The sequence below is a fragment of the Ptiloglossa arizonensis genome, chromosome 2, assembly GCF_051014685.1.
Source record: "Ptiloglossa arizonensis isolate GNS036 chromosome 2, iyPtiAriz1_principal, whole genome shotgun sequence".
Classification (NCBI taxonomy): Eukaryota; Metazoa; Arthropoda; class Insecta; order Hymenoptera; family Colletidae; genus Ptiloglossa; species Ptiloglossa arizonensis.
In genome coordinates, this window is record NC_135049.1 from 1933798 (window position 1) to 1957770 (window position 23973).

The following is a 23973-nucleotide window of genomic DNA, read 5'->3' on the forward strand; positions in this document are numbered from 1 at the left end:
TCGTGTAGCCCGTGTTGCGAAGTAAAGGTAGAAAAGAAACAATGAGAAGAAGCGGAGGCTGTGCTGAAACAGTAGTAGTGACCCCCGGAGCTGTACAGCTCCAAACAAGAAGTCCCTTCTGACGTCACCGGCAGGTGCATCCAGAAGGCCATCCTCTTCGTGCTGTCGCTCTCCCCAACATTTCTTCCCTCTCGTTTCGCCCTTAGGGTTTTTCTCCTTTCTCCCTCTCGTGCTCGACCATGTAATCGTACTGATTTCATGATCGAGATACCAGGTTTCCCTCCGCTCGGCACGGATTTGGTTACCTGCTTACACGATGCTGCCCGTTTACGTGTTTGTTTTACGGTGCACGGAATGGACGTAGAGTCCTTGTTCGTGGACCGTGGCTTCCAAATAGAATAATAGCTACGAGTCTAGTTGGATCCATTTTTCGATCATCGTTCAGTAAAAAATGTCGCGTTTGTGTCATCGTTTGAATCTAATAATTAAAATATCGAAATTATCGGGCATCTTCAGCGGATCGATGGCTCCCTTTGAATCTAGAAATCAGTTTCTTTTTTTTTGAGTCGTCCTTCGATTTTCCAGCACAGAAGTTACCCGCATTCTTTATGCGTACAGTGACTTCAAAAAGTATTCGTATCCTGTATTGTAAGGAAATTCTTCTTACTTGTAAAACTGTTTTTAGTGAAAGTTTGTGCGCACGTAGAGCATAACAGTGCACAAAGAAATTCTTTTGTCCACGAAAAATTTCTTTAAGAAGGTGAAATCAAGTCTCAAAGGTTTTAATATTTTCTTGAATTTTTTAAATGCAATTTTTCTCGGGGCTTTTTTGCAATAGAACGACAGAGCGCTAAGAGCTGAACGTTTTATCGTACGAAAAGTTTTGCTCTACTTTGCACTATTACGAAGTTGTATTTCATAAATCGAAGAGAAGGTGGCACTGTAAAAGCTTCACGAGAGCTTGCAACGACTTTCACTTTTCTTTATAACTTCGTTATAAAGAAATTGGCGAGGTGCAGCAAAAATTGTTTCACGGAAAAATATTCACTTTTCAGTGCGCCGTACAAAAAATTTGTATGAAAAAATTAAGAAATTTTGAATTTTCGGGTTTTGGTTTTATCCTCTCGAGAACATTTTGTTTCGACAAGAAAACGATGTCGTATATGGTCCAGTGTGCTTTACACGTGCATAAACTTTCATTAAAATCAGACTTGTAGATTAGGGGAATTTCCTTATAATACAGTGCACAAATAATTTTTTTATCTACTGTGTATTTTGTGGTCGAAGATACGCTTCTTGTATTCTAAAAATATCTCGAGATAGGAGATAAGATCGATTTATGTATGCAATATATATATATATATATATAGTTTATGCACGGTTATACAGGTTGCATCAAGATTCAACGACCAACCAATGCCAATATCCATTTCTACGAGTTAAAATTAAAAACAAAGATCTATAGACATAGTCGTCGAACACTTTATTAAATACTTATAACAAAAATATAAAACCATGACAAACTCTCTTTCAGTATATTATAGCGTATACATAAGTCGATAATATATTTGTGTAATATGTTTATTGCGTTTGCATTGTATTTGCTATTTGAAATCACCCAGGATGATTCGTTTCGATTTCGTTATACATATTGTACTGGTATGGATTATTCATTGACCTAACTCCATTTTTTAATCGTGTCGATCTTGACAAATATGACCATCATTTTGAAACAGAGTAGTCACAGTACGAGATTAATAGAAAGTATTATATCCAGTACAATGCGCTTATCAACACATTAAATGAACATCATCGACTTGTTCTTACACTATAATGTACTAAAGAAAATTCGTCGTGATTTCATTTTTTTGCTACACAGCTTTTTCGTAAAGCGTCTACTCGACTATGTTTATAAATTTTTTCTGACACACACAGACCCACACACACACCTTCCTGTCTTCGAATTCGCTTCAGATTGTTTTTTTTTTAGCATCGATTCGTTTTCTGATTTAGACATTTTTAAAATTTTACAAATGCACACAATTTGTGTAAAACGGTATTTACCGCAATTGTTATTACATTATTTATAAATATATTCAGATACAACTGTGTATGTATTTTTACAAAAGAATGAAAACTCTAGTATACCACATAAGATACCGAACCAGTATGTTTTACAATTCACGAATGTATTTAGTTTTTGGTAATTATCTCTCAAGTTTATCGTATTATATTCTAGATACGTCGCACCTCACTAATTCTCTTCGAAAAAGGGCTTCGCTATAGGTCGGAACGTTGAATCGATTACTAAATCGACTTCGTTTAATTTTACTTTCCTCGGTATGTCAGTCAAAGGATCAACAATTAATGTTTCGATCCCTGGTTTGGATCCTCGTCGAATAATGGTTTTGTCAAGTGTAGGAGATCAAGAATAGGAGATTATAATAACAGAATTGTATCAATCAGTGTTCCAAATGTAAATTCATTAAAAAAGATCATGTAGGTATCTATCGGTAGAACAAACGAACCGAATATACGAATATTATATGCAGGGTGTTCATTTGAAAACTTTACATCCGAGTAGATTTTAAAAACAACGAATCTCATTATTTACTCGTTGAGCGTTTTCGAGGTTATCTATTTTAAAGTCAACTTCGGTTTCTTTTTTTTTAACAAAATCATACTTTCATTTACAGATTCTTATTCTACAGTAAAACATAAAAAACATCTCTATGAGATATGTTTTTGACTAGACTTCATCTTAAAAGATATAAATGTAATAAAATAAAAATGTTTTCAGTGTTCAAAGTAGTAAATGGAAACTTGAGCCGCACCAATGAAACTTTTTTATTTTTTTAACGACTAAATGATGGTAAGGTCAAATTAATAATTACATTTTCTTATGTGACTTATCTACAATACGAAAAGAAGCGCATAATACTTATTGTTACTGTATAAATAACGTGAGTTGAGTAATAACAATAATTGGTGAGGCACATATAAAATATTTAAAAATTACGAAAAGGAAAGAAGTGTCGGGTAACAGAATCGTTGGTAACAATTACAACGATGTCTCTAGAATGCACAGATTTTAGAAAAATTACATTTTTATTTCGCTGCAGGGAAATCTGGGGCAATGTCGCCTAACGCGAGACGCCAGTCTGTAATTCGAAAATCATTCTTTGTTTTGATAAAATTGTGCTTGTGTCTAGCAAAAGTATTCTCACCATTCTTTTTGTTCACTTAATGCGAGCGATAAGGGACGTGTGCGTGATCTAACGAATGCAAACAAAAATATTTTCCGTATATCGTTGTATCTTCGTGAGCGTATTATCGTTTGGAGGTTTTTTAAGTATATTTAAGTAGCGTACCGTAGAGCGTCAATTGTCCGAATATTAATTTTCTCAAATATCGATTACACGTAAGTCTTACACCAGTGTCATTTACACATTGGAACTTGTACCCGTCGTGTGTAAAAAGATGCGATCAGCTTCTATAATATTCGTTAGAACTAGAATTCAAATATCAGAAGTTGGTACTTTTCGCAAGTCTTAAATACAAACTCTTACCTTTAAAATATACGTTTTATAAGTTATTTATAGGTTTCGTGTACACCATGATTACTAAAAGTAAAAGTTTGTGCTCAAATTGGGAAACAAGTTAAATACTATCGATAATGCTACTTAAATTGTTTAAATAGCACTTTTAAGAAATTTCTAAGGAATTCTTTGTCAACGAACGATATTGATATTCTTATCTTATCGAGTACAATCGATCTGATCAAAATGCCAAGAAAATTTTGTAACCTAGGGATGCACACGACGCGATGGCGATAGAACAAAGTTTGTTCCTAGCCCTACTGCTCCATTATGGTTCGACATTCGATAAAGGTATTGTTACGTCACTTTGTACCTATGCATAAATATGATTTAAAAAAAAAAAAAGTTATGTATCCAGGTCAGTATTTGATCGTTGTAAGGAGGCAAAATTTTCATCTAGAATATCGTCTGGCGAGAAGAGAACATAGAAAACCAGTGATCATAATTTGAGAGACGCGTTGTTAAAAAAAAACACTTTGCCTTTGAATTCTCTTCCCGGTTCAGAATACGCGTAATGCAAGGCGTGACTGCAAGAGTGACCGATTAAGTTTGACCGATCATCGCTTAAACGATTCGTCTGAGATTCTCTTTAAAATTCCATGGATTATGGTGTAATCGGCTGTTACCACTGAGGTTAAATGACTTACTTGGTAATTTCAATATTGCGGAAGTACCATTGCTGCGCGTAAATAATAACTATAGAAAAATAATTAATTTCACCGCAAAAACAACGAAAAGAACCGGTTCGTATCTCAAGTACGAGCTCATGGCGATGTAAAAAGGAAAACATCACCTAGCACGTTATCAGTTGTCAATAATTACGACAGACCGATGAATACGGATAAATTCTTCCCTCTACTACTATTAATTTTTAATGTAGCATATTTTTGAGATATCGAGGTAACAAAGAAAAATTCAACGAGCCATTGAAAGGCGATCTTTCATTGATCTTGAACCATAAAACGAAACGAAAATTTGCGAAGAGTAACTTTCTCGCTCACTTTTAATGTATCCATTCAAAGTATGCAGGTGGGTGTTTTTATCGCGTTCTGTAGTACGTATTCAGAGTTACCGAAGTAACAGATCATTCTGACCCGTTACAACTGAACACAATTTGTGCAGGAAACACGTAACGACGTTATTTGCCCAGTGATTAAACTATCTCGAGTGCTTACATTGGTCTCAAGATGAAAAGTAAGCGACGAATTTACTCTCCAGAAATTGCCATTTTGTTTCAAGGTTCAACATCGATGGAAGGTTGCCATATTACCGAACACTTATTAGCGAACAAACTACATACAAAGTTATTCAACACGTTAAACACCGCGTCAGTTTTTTATACTTGAGAACGTCCTCGATATTCGTTCAGACTGTTGTGTATAAAATAGAAATATTCAAATATTCAAATAAGAATGAAATACTTTTGGGTTATCGAAATCCATCCGGCGTGTCTTGTCGAATACACGAAATTTCGTTTGAAATCATTCTTTATCAAGTTAACGGATAGCGAGTTATTTCAGACGCTATTTTGTCGAAGGATTATTCATTTTGGTTTTTATTCCGTGAGATGGAATTAAAGCCGTTTTTATTCATTTTGGTTTCGCACACATATTTTCAAAGTCGTACACTTTAAGAAAATGAAATAAAAAAAGATCTATTTTCTTGAAATTATTGTCAGATATGTTTTTATTCATCCGTTCCGTACAAGCCATTTAAACGATAGCGCCTATAAACAGAAATCTTCGTCAAATGCGAAGATTTAGCGGATGAAAGAAAATATCAATTTCGTTGCATTATCTTTATTACCGTACTCCCTCCATTCGCTTGCAAGTTTCCCCGAAGGCACAATTACGCGCACACAGCAGAGAAATGGAACAAGTTGATGAAATTTTACGTCGGAGTTTGCGTGGATGGAGCACTCGAGAGGTTCAATTTCGAGCTTTTAGAATTTATCTGGAATTTCGGTTTATCGCATACGTCTGTACTTTACGACGGTTTACACAAGAACAAAAGGACGAAGCGTATTCGCGCGATCGCGTATTACATTGTAAACGCGCTACACAATGGCAGACATAGATGTCGCGATTAGAGTGATTACTCATCGTTCAGTTTTTACATTTTACTTGTAAAGTAGGCAGCGAGAATCGAGCGCGTCTTTATGGAATTCGTAGTATCTGATCTCGAATTAGAAAAAAGGGAAGATCGATGCGGAAAACGGAGGAAGGGGGTTACGAAAAAAATGGTGGCTCGTTATGTTTCTGACGAAAACTGGGTAATACGGATCACCGTATTTCTTTTTTCTTTCACGCTTCTACGGTGCTGATAATCGCTTTCGGCAGGTAGGCGACGGTCTCGGAGATAGAGATCTTATAATCGGAATTTTATCTCCTCCTTCTCCTCTTCCTCCTCCCTGTTCACCCGCCTACTTGGACCAACGGTGTGAATTTATAATAACTCGAGCCTATTACACTTTTGTCTCGGTTGTTAAATATTTTTTAGGGGTACCACTGCTCCGTCGATACGAATTTTCAGTTATTAGGGCAATGACCTGCGCAATCGAACAGAATTACGCGCGCTTGTGCTTACAATTGCCATAAAAAATGATCAATTTTCAAAATAAAGTATAAAATTAAAAATGTACAGACGTCGAATACTACGATTTCGTCTTTTCTTTGTTACGTTCGATGCGTGCTTGTTAAATCGATAGTAGCCGCACACTGGAACTCTTTAGGCGAGAAAAGTCGCGTCACTTTTCTCGTCGTTACTTTCCTTTGGTAAAGTCAAAAGAATAAGAATTGTTTTGTCACCCTTTAACGGGGTATTCTTGTCTAGAATTCAAGAAAAATCGATTAAATACGTCTGCAACAAGATTCGTTCGAATTCGTAATATTTACAAAGCTACACCGAAAACCTCATTTCTTGAACTGATGTTCATCGACAGATGTCTCAAGTTATACGTACACAGAACCTTCAACAAACGTGCCGTTATCGCACGAATCACGGTTTTTAAAAATAGACAAGAATGCCACCTTAAGGGAGTATTGCTGCCTAAACTGTCATTTTTTCGGTTCCTTTTGTGATATTTTCTTTTTCAACCGGTGGTAGGTTATTTTACAGTGAGATTTTCCGGACACGTTTATCCATCTTCTAAATAAGTACAGTATTTTTTTCGTGCAGAAATATTAAAAATTATCGTAGTTATAACTTTTTGTTTAATGGCTCTTCTAAAAGAGTCAAGATACGGTTATAGCAGGAAGTATGGAGAGAAGTCGAAATCTCGGTAAGTAAAAAAATGGTGAAACTTTAAATCCTGAATTTATATCTTTTGGCTTTATTTTGTGTTTAGCGTGTTAGACAAAATAGTTGGATGAAATTCAATATTTCGAAGAAATTCTAGTTTCGGCGATAAAGGCATATCATGGAAGCCGGTTTAAAAGACAAGGTTCCGAGAAAAACGTATTTAAAGTTTCTCTTGTCGATTTCACGCGCAGCAGGAATGTACATTAAAACGTCTGTATTATCGATATTTTTACGGATCGAAGCAAATGGTTTAGCACACATATTTACAAAGTCGTACACTTTAAGAAAATGAAATAAAAAAAATCTGTTTTCTTGAAATTCTAGACCGCAATATTCCCTCGACTCGGACGCATTTTCGTTGATTTTTGCGTCATTCTTTCCCGTTATTACATTCTCTCGATCTATTATTTAAATTTCTATACTTGTGTATCATTCTCTTTTTATGTTTTGTTGCAGACAGGGGAGAGACGAAACGACACGGGGTAAGTGCTTTAAATTTTAGAACCGAATCGACGAACGATCGAGCGCGTCACGAAAATAGTTTCGAAACGATTAATCGCAATAAAACATTCGAGTCTTCGACCAATTTTGTTATTATATTCGCTAGCTTTTAAATTGCTCGGAAACGTGTCGAAACTACTTTGACGATTTGTCATTTATATTAATATTTTTCTTCGGATAATTTGGTAAAAGAAGAGGATACGTTATTCAGGATATTAAAATACATGAACGGAAACTCTTTTATTTTTTTACACTGTCGAAAAATGCTTCGGTAAGATTATTACGATCGTCTTTCTTAACGAAGAAGATGTACACAATGAGTATAAATGCGAAATGTTTATGCGTGTTGTATAATTGATCAAATTTTTCCGGCCGAAATACCGAAGAAATTGTCACCTAAGAAATCAGTTTACTGGATCCGAATGAACGCAATCTCGTGGGCGCGTAGAGATTTATTAACAATTAATTGTACAAGTATCGTTGAAAGTACGGTAATACGTCTAACAAGTTTCAGATTTTTAGTTTTAGAATAGGATCTATTGATTCACGTGTTATGTCTAACGGATGAGTTTTTCAGAAACCATCGTTGGACGAATTGTTGAATTTAATGTTGGTTGTTGAACTTTTCTTAGCTGCGTGCATAGATACGTACACGAATTACGTATTGTGTTCCATAGGAAAGAATAAAATCGATGTGATCTTGAAATCTTTGAAACTTGGTAAAATATTAATTTCAAGTTACAGTTGTTCCTCCCCGCCCGTTTATTTTGCCACGTTGTTGCAGTTTCGCTAAAATCGAACGTGAACGTAAACGCGAGGATTTTCGATCGCATGCTTTTTCCCTTTCCGGTAAGTTCGGTGACGGTTGAATTCTTTATACGGTCCAACTCGGCTGTCCATTCTGAAAAACCACGCAGAATCCTTTGTCCGTTGGACCGGTCCGGGTTCCATATATTCGGGGGCACAATAATAATAATAAAGGCTGGTCGTAAGGACTCGACACGGACGGACCCTTTCGATCCGTTTGAGAGGTTCAACCGACAACGGAGAAAGGGGAATGCAATATTATTCAAAATCATGAAATTCTCCTCGATGGAATTTCGTTATTTTCGGGTCTATTCAGACTCGTAGATGCATATCTTCCGTTGTTGAATGGCTCAGCGCAACGTTTGTTCGTATTTTCCCTTTCGGTATCGAACCGGTGAAATCCAGGTAAAAAGGGCGCGTTGCGAGGATCTCTCTATTGGACGCAATCGTGAACGCACGTTTCACAACGAGTCACGGTGAAAGAGGTTTCCGGATTCCGCTTCGATCTCGATAGGGAAATATTTATGGAACGTCTCCCTTGAGAAAAAAATTAATCGCAATTACCGTTCTCTGTTCGATGAAACTTCGAAGTGTAGAAAGCGTCGTCGGTTGAAAGATCGCGCGAGTGGAATAATAGATAATCGCAGGACGAGTATTTTGTTCCACTTGTCGCGTGATAGTATATCGGGCAGTGATTCTTTTGTCCCCGATCTGGAGCGCCTCGCAGGTGAACCGTTCCTTGTCGTTGTTCAACCGTTTCCGTTAACCCTTTCGGTCGAGGCGCAGGTAAAAGGGTTAGAAATTTGGGTTAAGAAATCGCCGCGAACAGGTTAATCTTACCAACGGTACGGTGAACGTAATATCGTTACGTTTTTTCTTTTCGAAAACTTGAAATATTCAAGAAGGTGGTCGGCCAATGTGTTATTTTTCTCCGTAAATAAAAGAAATTTTTTATAAAAACGAATACTTTCATCGATGATGTATTTTCCATTTTGCGCGATTACACTTTGCCGTCTTTCGGCCAACTTCGTAATACCGTGTTCGAGAAAATTCTTATCTTTTCGAGGCAAGAAACTGTTCCAGGAACAATTCGACATTGTTGCCAGCGATGAAGGTACTGCCGTTTAACGCGTTTTTTAAGGAAAGAAATAAATGGTAACGACACGGTGCCAGGTCTGGTGAATTCGGTGGATGCGGTAACAAATCCCATCCAAGCTGTACCAGTTTTTCACGAGTGACCAAACGTGTGCGTGGTTTAACCTTATCTTGGCGAAACATGATACTTTTGCGGTTCACCAATTCCAAACGCTTCTCCTCGATGGCATCGTTTAATTTATCCAGTTGGCGACAATAGACATCCGAATTAATGGTTCGGTTCTTTTGAAGCAATTCAAAGTAAACGATTCTTTTGAAATTCCACCAGGCTGACAGTACAATCTTTTCGAATACTTGTCTCTGATATGTTTCGAGCAGGTTCGTTGTGCTTCCTCCGTGATTTTTTCCGTTCTATGTTGTTGCGAACGATCCATTTTTCATCGTCTGTTATTACGCGCCTAAAAAATGGATCATTTTGTTCACGTTTGAAGAAACCATCGACACACACAGCGATTTGAACCAATTAACGTATCCAAGTCGTTCCAACAGACGATTACGATACGTTAAGATTATCGGTCTTACGCCAATATTAAATCTTGGGATCGAAATTTTGTAAACCAGTTCTGATACTGTCGAATTTTTAAGACATCTTCGCCGTACACGTCGCATAATTTTTTAGGTTCTTGCGTATCAATTTTTCCTTTTCGATAGTAATGCAGCAAAATATGTTGAAAATGTTCTTCGGAGTTAGATCCGTATCCGAATCGATGCCAAATAAACAGTTTTAAAGAAAATTGCGAAAGACTCTTTCTGAAAATAAACGTAAACCGTAACCTATCGGGATACACAGCGAATTTGCCATCGTTTTAAAGTAGAATTAGTTACGTTGTAAAAGCTGTATTAACATCTATTAGGAAGAAACGCATTGGACTTATTGCTCAAGCCAATAATTTTAGTTCCAAAATTTAGGTCATGGATGCAATAAGGACGTGAGATTATTCCAAGCCCTTTTTGCGTACATCGGCTAAATACATTCTACACTTAAAGAAGTATGTGTCTATTTTCGAGGTTTCGTTTCAACGTCTCTAAAATTGAAATATAAAAGGAGCATTATGAAATACAGCTTATCGATTATCGTGTACTCGATATGCCGCTATTCTCTCTATACTTGTGCATAGACGTTCGATGAAATAAAAATACGTAGCGCATGTATGTATGTATGTACAATTCACTATGTTGCGTATTAAACGAAATAAAGAAGAAAACAGTATTGTATTATAAATGGTATTTCGATGAATCTCCGGTAAAGTAAGAACTGAAATGAACCGATCGCGTGACTACGATTATTACAAAGGTGGATGGTTATGATATAGAAAAAATTCACGTGCCTATTCACGCTCGAAAGAACAAAACAAGAGAGAGTACTCCACCACGCGTGACCGACCTTTTATATCGTTTCTTGTCAACTTAAACACTTATATTTGACGTATCGTTTTGCTGCTAACGCACAGATCTATGTGTCGCATAGTCTACTAAATCGCTAATAATTTACATTGTAATTCGTAAATTTGGTCGCGGTTAATTAAACGTTTTCTTCTATTTACCTTAGAAATGTACATACCGACAACTTCAATTTCGATAGAAGTGTACACGATTAGCTTGCAGCTTGTAGATCCATTCTAATCTCTTGAAATTGAGATACTTACCGCGAATTTCGATTATTAATAAATCTTACGATACCGGTGATTTTGTTCGCAAACGTCGCGCGCGTGACTCCTCTCTGAAGTACGGGCATGCATTTATCGATCACTCTGCATTTGAAAAAACGAGAGGGTGTGTTCTGTAAATTGTCTACCTTAGTAGCCTTGGCGGCTTTACTCGCAAGTCACTGTTCATCGGCGCTGCGCCAATTGGATTTATCGCATACTAATTAGGTAAAACGTGTCGGTATGTATACCCGATTGGATTAATTCGTTCCTTCTTTAAGGGAAACTTTTACCGTTGGACGTGTTTCTTAAATTGTTTTTTCCACGTTTTTGAGAAAGATACCGCAAACCGTTAAACGTCGATATTTCTCGTGAATATTTACGCTTTGGTAACATTTACCAAGCTTTCCGAACAAAAAGGATCAAAATTGACATCGATACGATCCCCCGAACGCTTGTCGCTCATCTTCGAATGACTTCCATAATTCATACTGTTCTACTTATCTGGCATACAAAAAAATAAAGGAGATTCTTTATCGGCATTAATTGGACTATCGTAGGTAGCAAATCTGAACAGGAACTCGATAATTTAAAAAATGGTGTTACTTCGAAGTTTGGCTATCAATTTTTGTTAGTGTCTTTTTCATACTTCTTGCGGGCTAACAAAGTGAGAAAAAAAGATTCTGACTCAATTCTGATACCTACGTGAACAACACGCGCGTTCAAGGCGCATACAAATATTTGGGGACAATCGGTCCAGTAGATCGTAAGATATCATGGAAACAATTTCGTAACGCATAGTTATTAAAAAAAATACGTGAAATGTGTATACATAGTTTTGCAAAATATGCCTACTGTTAAGTAGTATAGTATAGTAGTATAGTAAACCTATACCGAAATACCAATATCGGTATTTTGATCGAGCAAATTAAAATAAGAATTAAAAGTCCAATGTCGGACTGTCGCTGAACTTGGAAATAGGCTTATTTGTATTCCACGTCACGCTATTTGTTATTTTATTCAGGGAAAGACAGTGTGTGCGTACGTGTGATACTTTCATATATTTCTTCGTTCGCGCGCATCACTCCTCCACCTTTTCGTTCTCTCGTTCCCACTGTACAAATATCCAAATTGGAGAATTCAAAATAGGGCACGTTGTTTCGATAATTATATTTAAAAATATTCTACTTATAGATTTACATTTTCGTTTGCTCAAAGTAGTAGTATATTATGAAAAATATCAGCACTTAAACGATAACGTAACGAAGAAAGTATGTACTTATGTACATACATATTTTAACGACGAGAATAATCTCTCTACACTGGCTTGGGTCGGTAGTAATGTCAGAGCTATTTCCGCCGAATAATATAAGTTTGGCATAGTTTTTTTTTTAATAAAAAATTAAGATTTCACGGTACCGTGTGGATAACGTTTTGGAACACTTTGTCATTTATTAAATTAAAAAAGCGGTCGTGTGCTGTAACTAAATTCATACATTCGTTTGACTCTATTATTTCTATTATTTTTGAAGTACTTATTTCACTTTCGTGCTCACGTTTCTTGTTTTACAGCATTACAAGTGTAAATTCATTTGGGCGAAACACCGACTGGTGCGCGAGTAAATTTGTATCGTAATTTCTCTAAATATTTATATCTTATAAAATAATAATCAAATACGTACTTACAGAGTTATAAATTACACAGTTACTTAATCGTATTTTATAAATGCTCTATGCCGATTACAGAGTTTAAAAATGTTGATTTTATGTTTATAAATTCTTCTTTTTAACGTTCTTATCGTTTGTTCGGTGCAGAGTGTTCGACTAGTCTCGAGCACCTTAAAATTTGAGATTTCATTTTTGAACGTTTCTGTGATTGTGAACGATACAAAGAACTATCGGAGATATGTATTTAGTTCGAAGGAATAAGTGTCACGATTGGTTAAACTTTCTTCTCGTGGTCACCGTTGCCGTGATTTCGAGATCAAAGGTGTTTCTTTTTTAACGGCGTATTATTTATAACATTGCCTAAATTTGAAGTCAATACGTTCATTGGACACATTTCGAGAAATCTTTAGGAATATATTCTGAAATGGTTAAACTTCCTAAAAGTGTAAAAATAATTTTCCGCATTGTGGTTATCCTGCTAAAAAACGATAAAATCGCTTAAGAAAAATCTACACACGTGCTATACTAGTATTTATGTATGTATTTCCAATGGACTCGCTTCTTAGCTTCTCTTCGATTCAAGTTCTCTCCTAGGAGTGCCGAATTTGATCGAAAAAGTCGATTTTTCGAAGGTTGTAAAATCGTTTCGTATCGGTATAAAATAATCGATTCAAAATTGGTATCGGTCACCCGTAAAACGAAGCGTGTTCGAACTTGCCCGAGACTGGTTTCCTCCAAAAATGGTCCTACCGAGCACGATACTAGAGACCTGCCGCAAAGCGGTCCACCGTTTCAAAAGTAAATGTAACGGGAGTGGTGGGTGGTGGAGTCCAGTGAAAGAGAAGATTTCAAAGGGACGAATTGTAACTCGCTCGCTGGATGCAACGGCACGCACTATTCAATAGCGAATTCTGAAAGCATCGAATCAAATGGGAAGACTTCGTATTACAATTGATCGTATCTTTGTATCTGTCAGGTTTCTACCTCTCTGTGCGGACAAATAATGCAAGATTGTCCAATAACGCTCAGACTTGTTTTCAGACGATACTTTCAAGGATCACGCTGTTATGTAACGAGAGTTTTAATTTAAATTGTTATTTAAATAGTTCGATAGAAAGCGTGGCACAACTTTTTCGATTTTATCGAACGTTCGTAGACACCCGTAACGATCAAAGGGGTTAAGGGAAGTCTCGAAGACATTCCGTAAATCGAACCGAGTTCGACTTTCGTACACAAAGCACGAACAAATTTTATCATTAGAGGAATTCCGGCCACTATGATTACCAGTTTAAGAGTGACGGTAATAGGGTAGCATTAACGAGTTATTGTTTTTGCTCGGATGCAGGTGTTCGAAAAACATCTGGACGTAAATTCAGAGGCGAATTGAGTGCGTTCAAATAAGAATAAATATTCGTAGAAACGTATACCCGATACGGGGTACCGTTTGTTGTACCAGTTGTTTAACCACTTTTATAGAAATTGTTCCACCTTCGGTTCGAATGCAAGCTCCCAAACATCCTATCGTAGATTCAAGCACATTGGAAAATAGTGCTTTCTGGAACAGATAGCAAGGTCGTGTATAAGATGAGAAACGTTGCTTGTAAAAAGTCCGAGGAAAAACTCAGTTAATCGTAAGAATTACTGGAAAACAAGTTTACGACGGTTTCTCCTTATTCTAGTAAACACGCTGCATTTGCTTCTCAAGTAATACTCGCGTGTTTTGGAATATTCGGTATATTATTTACGTAGAATTGTGGTAGTTTCAAAAGAATGAAACAATCGTTCGCGTCCCAGCCGTTACCTTAGACACAGGGTTCTGTATAAAAAATGTTCGCATAATGGAATATGGACCAGAGATATTCTAGTTATGTTTTACGTTGAACACACGCGACCTCACATTTACGTTCCTGTTTTCCACAGCCGTAACGTTACGGTTATGTAAACGATAGAACAATCATCTCTGCGCGTTTGCGTTTGTACGTTTCTTCTGTGTAGATGTGTAGAATATACGTGAAATACGTATATTTAAACGAGTATTTTAGTGATTTTTGTGCTATTTTTATGCTGTTTTGTATATTTTTACGGTACTTTTATAACACGCGCATGTTATAACACGTATTAAATATAACGTGTTAACGTGTATCGAATAATTAAGTATTTAATAGGTTAATGGCCGATGTCGCGTGTGTTTTATTCTTGTAGTATTCGTGATTTTCATTTGGAGTGTCTAACGTTGATGCTACTTTTCTCGCACTCCCTGTACGTATAATACGATATTCCTTTCTTTTTGCGACGGGGGTTCCGTTAGTCTTATAATTTGAAATATATTTTTGTTATTATACTACCTTGATCAAAAAGTTTTAGGACTTTATTCATAAAATCAAAAATACAAATTTATTCGTCCAAATCGATATGGTCCCCTTCAAAGTAGTCCCCATTGACTGCAATGCACTTGCGCCAGCGCTTGATCCAATCCTCGAAACACCGCTGGTACTCAATTTTCGGTATGTCCATCAGAGCCGTCTTCGATTTTGTCATGACCTCCTCTCGGGTACTGTAACGCGTTCCGCGAAGCGGTTTTTTAATTCGGTTGAACAGAAAAAAGTCGCAGGGAGCCAGATCTGGTGAATTTGAAGGCTGCTGGATAGTGTTCGTGTTGTTTTTCGTCAAAAACTCGCGGATAAGGATCGCATTGTGCGCCGGTGCGTTATCGTGGTGCAAAATCCACGAGTTGTTTGCCCACAAATCTGGCCTTTTTTGACGAATTCACTAACCAAAACGTCTTGAACGGATCCATAAGCAATGTTCAAGTCCTCTGCCAGCTCTCTGATGGTCAATTTGCGGTTTTCGGACAACATTTCTTGAATTTTATCGATGTTTTCATCGGTTTTCGACGTTGTCGGCCTGCCACTGCGTTTGTCATCCTCGACCGACTCACGACCACTTCTGAAGCGTTCGTGCCATCGAAAAACATTTGATCTCGAAAGAGTATCGTTGCCGAAACACTTCTCCAACATATCCAAGGTCTGCGGACCGTTAAATCCGTTTTTTACACAAAATTTAATGCAAACTCGTTGATGCTCAAATGATGCCATTTTCAAAATCGAAGACACGAACAAAGGAGATGTGCTCAGTACAACGTAACTTTTACAAATATCAAGCTATGATGCTGAAATTGGAAGGAAGTGTTAATGACAGATATGGTAACCTAACAAAAAAAAAAAAGAAACAATCGGGTGATTGACAGCGACACACGGGGGACAGTCCTAGAACTTTTTGATCAAGGTAGTACTTCCGTTACAAATCTATGTAAAATGATGATAAATGTGAAGAGGTTATTATTGTGTCTAACGTTGCTCGTATCGGTCACTTCGTGCAGCTTAATGCAGATAATTTTTCTTCCGGTTTATCTGCATTTGTAGATTTTATCTATACTGTTTTCGAGTCGAAGGGTTGTCTACTAATTTCTGAGACGACCCTGGAGTAGAAAGATCTTGCATATCGTCGCTTTGTATCTAAAGTGGCGAGCATCTACTCAATAGTGTTATAGAATTCACGCTTGCTTCTTTCCTTCTCACATTCCGAAGTACAGGTTCAAGGTTTCTTTTACTTTTATTACCGATTTGATATTCACCTTGCCGTGCAGCTGGTAGTACGCTAACATTATTGTTAGCCTCGGGTGGCAAATGAACCGACATATCAATATTATGGGATATTATCTGTAAAAAACTCCACCGAATATTCAGGTTCTGCGTTCGATATACTGGATATTTGGTCCATGTGGAATGGATTAAATGTGGAATGGATAACTTCATTATCCGAAAAGAAGTCAGACCAATGAGGTTATCGACTATAGTGAAGTTATTTGTGAAATTGAAGTTGGTTTTACAGAATCGAAGAAATAAAATGATTCCCAGTTATCTTCTACGAGAAATACGTACAATTTATCAAAAGTATCGTATAAAAACTCAGATCAGAACATAGCACGTGCATCTCTATGAGATGCAACCTGGTGAATATGACGTATAAATTATTAACTTTGTGTCGTTGTGTGCACAAAAATTTGTGACAACGGATATTGGAAATTGACAAAATGACAATTGTTCGAAATGAAAATACCGGTTTCGTGGATAAAAATTTAACCTCTTTATAGTAGAAAAAATAAATTCCGATGCTGTAGATGCAAACATATCGAAGGTATATTTAAAATTTCAATTCTCGAGAAAGGTATATTTAAAATTTCAATTCTCCATAGGTACATGGAATATACGTGCACATGGAAGGAGTTTGTTGCGATTTGACTTCCGGAGTGAATATAGTTTTTGTTTTCAAGTTCTTTACGTTTAATCAAATTTTTTTTAAAAACCTTCCATAAACACATATTATGGGATAAAAAGTGTTTCGAAACTTACAAAATGTGGAAAACTCTGCGTTCTATGGGTACTATCAACTATTGAGACTTCACACCGACAGAAAATTCAAGGAACAAAATAAACAGACGATTTTACTACTATTTTCAAAAGCGAAAGTCGTTTAAAATTTCTTTGCAAACGATCGCGTATAACCTCTCCCCGTGTATTTGTGGTTTCATTTCTGACATTTTGGCGACAAAAAGATCGAAAATATTAAATTTACAAATATAACAAATCTAATAATAGAAACCGTAATATCGTTCGGTATTCTTTCTTACTTCGTTCGAAGATATACAGCGTTGTTTTTAATGAAAGTTTGTACGCGTGTAAAGCATACTGGGCCGTATATGATATAATTTTCTTGTCGACAAAAAATGCTCTCGAGAAGATAAAACCAAGATCCGAAACTTTAACATTTCTTCATCTTTTTCGTACAATTTTCGTACACAGTTGAACGACGGAGCGCTAAAAATTAAAAATTTTTTTGCGAGAAAATTATTATCGCGTCACGCACGATTACGAAGTTATAAAGAAAGTGAAAATCGTTGCAAAACTTTACAATACCACTTTCTTCTCGATTTTTCAAGTATAATCTCGTTATTACGAGGTCGTGAAAGTAAAATAGAAGTAAAAAATGACTTTTCATGTGAAAAATGTTTAGCTCTTTGCAAAAGAAGTCCCGAGAAAAATTTGCATTGAGAAAAATTAAAAAAGAAACATTGAAAGCTTCGAGACTCAATACCGCCTTCTTAAAGAAATTTCCTGAGAACGAAAGAGTTCCTCCATATGTGCACTATTGTGCTCTACGTACGCCTAAACTTTCATTAAAATCGGTCTTACGGATAAGAAGAATTTCCTTCCGATACAGCGTACGAATACTCTTTTGGAGCCACTCTACGAACGAATCGTCGTGAAAACGAAGAAATTGTCAATTCCATCTCGACAACGAGCAACCCTCTTGCGCGAAATCGGTAAAATCGTCTTATTATCCGATCCTATTTTCCAGCACTCGAACTCGTCCACGCGACAAACTCGTAAGTCAACAGAAGACGATAAAACGAGAGAATCCCAATATCAAACATTGCTCTGTACACCGAATTCGAGTGTCTCGGTTAACACCTACGAAGAGGTCGCATACAGTCGTCGACTCGTTGGTAACGATAACCGATGATTGTTAGCGGGAAATGCCAGAAGAAAGATTCATAGATCGAGAGGTATCTACGTGGGTAGAAGCGAAGATCCGTTTCTATTTAGAAGGTCCCATTATGTCGCTGAGTAAACAGCCTCACGAGTCCCGCACCTATGTAAACACGAGATCCCGCGGACGACTCCCGGACGAAGACGATTCATCGATTCGAGATTCATCGGTAGGGCCGTAAAAAGAGAGATTTTCAAAAGGACGAATGGAAAAGCAGCCGTGGCGAGGGTGACGTACGTTCCGGCACATTGAAGGTCGTAGAACCGTGAATCTGCCTCTGGAGCACGGATCCATTCTTAAAGGATTATCGTTATAAATTATACATTTCCCTTCTTCTCGCTGGATGACCGGTAGCGGCTTAGAGATTTCTATCGTTGGATTAACGTAGACCGTGTCATCGCGGTATCCTGTTTATTCGATTTCATTCTCCGTTTCTTCGCGAAGGAAGGGGACTCGCGATCGACCCTTTTCGGCCGTGCACTTTTTCTCATTTTCATTTTTTATCCGGATCACTCGTGGCCGTTCGATGGAGAACAGCGCGAAATGTTTCGATACGTTCAAAGTATATTTATTCGTACAATAGAGCGATACGAAACATTTGGGTACATCTTAACGAAGAAATGAACTATTAAAAATGATCAAAATAAATGCTGAAACGAAGATGCATTTTACTTAAAAGTGACTTTCATTCGAGAGGAAATGTTTCATTCGAGAGGAAATAAGGCTTATTTGTTCCGAGTTATTATTGTAATCCATTGCACAAGAAACTCGTTTTTACTCTGTACTCGTTACAAACTTACTTGAAACGGTTTGAACAGACGATGATCGTTTCGGCCAGTTTCGACAATATTTCTCGTCTGTCGAGAACGGTGTCTTACCGCGACACCGATGACATCTTCCTTTGCTGCTCGTTTCTTTTCTTTCTTCCAAGAGATCAGCCTCAGAAGATTTATTTTCAAGAATGGATTCAATTGCATTTAGGATGTGTCTTCGAAGTTCGTTAATATGTTTTTGCTCGCATTTCAACCAAAGAGGTTATAAGTTGAAGCTCCGATCGAAAAATGAAACCTCTCGGTTGCGAGTGAGAAAAAAATAGTACGGGAATCGATACCAATTGTATCGATCAGTACGTAGAGTACAGACAATTGTACCAGTGTTTCTTTTTTCGTAGAACAAGCATGGGTCATCTGGTCAGCGTGGTTCAGTCCTCTTTGGGTTTTGTTTTGTTTTGTTTCGTTGAAACTTTATGTTCTTGTGCATTGTACAAAGTATAGAAAGCATAATCGGAGCATACCTTTTAGGTTTAATATTTGGAGTATAAGACGCCAAAACTGGAGGAGGATTAGGTCTGGGTTAGGTCCTTCAGGCGTAAATGCAAACAAACACGAGTATATCTCACGGTTTTCTTTCCAATGTGTCCACGATGGAAATACCTTTAGTTTCGTTCAAGTCCTCGGCTGATTCGATCGAAGTATAATGTTGATCGGTAACGAGATTCGCGTTACGCACTTAATTATATATACATTTTTTTTGTTACGAATTTTAATTGTTTTATTTTAATAAACTACTTCCTCCTAGCCACTCCAATCTTCTCTTCTTAGATCTCTTCGACAGGTTTCTGCACTCGCTTATTTGTTAAAGCACTTTTCGACAAATTCCGGCAATTTTATACCAGATATTGCCGAATCTTTTTTTTATTTCTACTACAATTGCTCTCCGAGTTCTTCGGAGTTCCTTTGCACGATCCATTTAATTTAACATCGTTTACGACATATTGCACCGTCGACTTACCTTTGCTTATTAAATTTGTAATTTGTGAGTAAAATTTACTCCATTTGTACGTACAAGAGGTACCATTTGTACATATTTAATTATCACCGTAAAAACGAAAAAGAACGAACAAATCGTCCCATAAACAATGTTTGAGCAATGTTCTTCGTCGAAACGAAGTTCGACTAAACATTGATCTCTGATAGCTATAGCGACTTTTTATCGTAGGCACGAATCAAGCGTTATTTTTTGTACAGGCGCGCGTTCCAACGGACAAGACACTTAATAGAAATTGTAAATGCGGTATCGTTGATAAAATTCAAGGAGAGTCGACGACATCGATATATATTTAAAAACGTATCGATGGACAAGTGGCAAGTAAAATGAATAAACGATATCTGTTAAACGAAGAGTTTCAAATATAATCTTTTTCCTGTCTCTTCGACGGTGGAGAACCTTTCTTACTCGGAAGGATGCCCGAAGAAGGATCGTCTTCTCCTTCGGTTGGGTATCTCGACTTTCGGACCTTGGTGGCATTGTTTTTGCAGGTCAACGGTAATAATAGAATCGCTGTGGCGTTTCAAACTTCGAAGGTGACGAAAGAAACGAAGACGGTCAAGAGATTCAAGAAAAACGAGACAATCGTTCCTCTCTCGAATAAGCAAATTTTTTTCTTTATGTTTCGATCGTATCTGGAATCGATCCAAAAACAATCGTTACCATTCGAGAAAACAGCTACAATTACTTTTGAATCTTGTATCAATATTTCCTGTAATTTCGCGATATTTTTACAATTGTTTTATCAGTTTTCGCAAATATTTGGCGTCCCACTATCTATCGTTATCGTTTCTTTAAACTTTCGTAGTTGCAAATAAATAATAGGGAGAAACCACTTTATACTTTATAGTGAGTAGATATTGGGTTGGAAATAAATTAAAATTGAGAAAAGTTCGTTGTGAAAGTGGTACGGCAAGCGAGAAACGAAAAATAACCATGTGCGTTTAAAAGTTTAGTTCGAATTACACGTTTTGTTCCGAAGATGGTGAATTATATTCGAAATTGTGCAGAGTTTTTTAATCGAGGAACTATTTCCCCGGTTTCTTCATTGGAATCGATTTACGCTGCGAAGAAGGCCGTTCGAGTATCCAGCCCACAGAACGCCCCACACATCCCCTCGGTTGATTGTTCGGTTGACTTCGCCCCCCTCGAGTACAAGCAGTCAATCCTCCTTCGTTGAAAGTTCCGCGATAACAGTTACTTCGAACCAGCCGTCGTTGTATTCGCAACGAGCAGATAGGTCCATCGAGTTACAATGACTTTTTGCAAGAGGAGCAGGGTTCCTTCGTCTTCCCTTCCGTTCCCTTTCCTCCCACTTTCTTTTTTCCCGGCACAATATAGGCGTTAGAAGAAACTGTTCGACGGATTTTTCTCGGCAGGAAAGGTCTTGTGGGCGGAGCGGTCTGCCGAGAAAAGATCACGTCCGGATTCAGGGTTTTTGACCAGCAGGATGAGAAACCTTCAAAGCGGCTGAAATCGAACACGTGCAGGGGTGACTTGGAAAGACGAGCGAATGGGGAGAGCGAGAAAGGAGTCTGTGAAACGGCAAGCCCCGTACGCGGACTCCTCGAAACATTTCCGTGCTACGATAACGATCGCGTAGAGCTGCGTCTTGCCTTTTTCTACGAAGCTAGCTCGAGAAATATTTTTCTCGGCTCGACTTACAAGAACAATGTTAGACTTTCGTTCTACCGATCTAGATGACGCTTTGCGTACTTGTACATTTACTCACTTTGATTTATCATGCGTGTAGCATTGTAAGAGCGGATGCTCGATAGTTTTTTAATTATTTATAGTCAAAGTTTCATCGTTGCGTACAGTCACAGAGTGGTTGTAGTGGTTCTCATCCTGCTGGTCGAAAAGTTGAGCGGTAGCGTAGCGGTGGGGTGTGCCGAGTTCGATTCTTTTCATTTATTCGAATTGATTGGATCTCGATTAAAATAATTCTATTTCTTCACATGAAATATAGGACTTATCGTTGTATATACAAATGTAGGTACCGTTGTTGTACATAAATTGTGTTTTTATTTATATATCTATTAGATATCGTGTAGCGAATAGTTTTCATATTTATTTTTCTTTTGTTTTCAGGAACGACTGAATAATTAATTCTACGTATTGTGTAATTAAATGTATTTTTTATTCATTTTTAATTTTTTGTTCAATTTTGTAAATAGCAATAGGTTTTCAATGTTTCTTTCTATATGCATCGATAAATACCATGTTTTATGTAAAAAAATAGAATTATTTTAATCAAGATCTAACGCTACCTTATTCTTACGTTACCGCGCAACTCGAAATATACTATAACTATTCTCTATTTATGCACAACGATGAAACTTCGGCTATAAATAATTAGAAAATTATCGAGTATCTGCTTTTACAACGCTATACGTAATATATCGGTGTAAGTAAATATGAAAATGTTCAAATATGAAAAGCCTCGTCTAGATCGGAGAAACGAAGATCTTGCGTTCTCGTTGTTAGTTGGGATTTAATTCCTAGTTTTTTAAATGTTCTCGTTCGAGTGTGTCACTACTTTTGTTCACCCATAAAATACCCTATAAATACAATTTTGTTATTATTTGATAAATCGATGTATTTGTATCGTTACTTCTGTTACGTAATAAACTTGGATAAGTAGTAAATTAATGTGCCGAAAAGTTTTTCCTTCGAATCAATTTGTTCAATAGTTATAAGCATTTATATGGCAACAATCGAGATGCGTAAATACTTTTGTCCAGCATTGTATATATACCCTACCTAGCTCCAGAGTTTCAATGAACGTCCAAGTCGGGCATCGTCCCTCGTTAGAAACTTTGATCGTGTACCAATTAGATAATTCATTCTTTTTTACAAAAGCGTGTTATTTTATTCGTATAACGACGCCTGTTCCGAGTCCGAGTCCGATTTCATTTCGTCGTGCTTTATCGCTGAACCGTATTTGACGCTCGTTAACGTTTCATAATACACGATTTTCTTCTAGGTAGTTCCCCACGGAACAGCGTTGTTGCGTACCTGCCGCTCGAATTAAACGAACCGCGCACCCGAGAGTTTTCTTTGAACCGGATGTTCCTTTGCCTCTTCCGATGAGAGAAAAGATTCGAGGGGTAAACAGCGGAAACAAAATTACGTAGGCTTCGATGACGTCGAAACTATTGTACAACTTAAAAATGCTTCGCGGCGAGCAGAAAAAGGCCGATTCTCGGAATCGCGTGGCGGAAATGAACGTTCGAGTATTTTCAACCGCGTAATTCATTGCACATTAACGAACTCGATCGGTTTTTGCAAATTTTTGAAAGAAGCGTTCACAAGCGCGTTGTTTCGGAGAAAAATGAAAGGTGAGAGTTTGGTGTAAAATATATGTATGTATATACTAGCTTGTTCGACAAGTTTTGTCGTTCGGTAAAACTCTTTTAATCGAACAATACCATTCAATGCAGTACTGTTGAAAAAAGTTTTATCGAACAACCTATTACAGTGGCTCGCAAAAGTATTCATTCATACGGTATACCATAAAAAAGATCTCCAAAACTATAAATCCGATTTTAATGGAGATTTGTGTGCACGTAAAGCATACTTAAAAATTTTTTTTTGTCGATAAAAAGTATTCTCGAGAGAACGAAAGTTCCGAAAATTTAACAATTTTTTTTATTCGTTTAACAGAATTTTTTCCAGGACTTTTTCACAGTAGAAAGCTAGAGCATTAAAAACTGAACATTCTTCGTAAGAAAATTTTTGTTCCATCTAGCGCAATTGCGAAGTTAAACAGAAAATGAAAATCTCTTGGTGCTCTATCGTACTGTTACAAAAACGTCCCAAGAAAATTTCTATTAAAAAAATAAAGAAAACATCGAAGC

The 23973-nt window shown here is 37.1% G+C and overlaps 1 protein-coding gene across 25 annotated transcripts in view; it reads left to right on the plus strand.

Annotated features, from left to right (window-relative positions):
- Positions 1-23973, plus strand: part of LOC143143860 (tubulin monoglutamylase TTLL4) — a 554572-nt gene that overhangs the window by 133971 nt on the left and 396628 nt on the right. For 23 of the 25 annotated variants that reach the window (XM_076305648.1, XM_076305652.1, XM_076305646.1 and 20 more), the window contains one exon: positions 7356-7381. The exons of 1 other annotated variant lie outside the window; for it this stretch is intronic. The gene's annotated coding sequence lies outside the window, so the exon portion shown is untranslated. Of the gene's footprint in view, positions 1-7355; positions 7382-23973 lie in introns of those variants that run through there. One more of the 25 variants, XM_076305632.1, reaches the window with a different exon arrangement.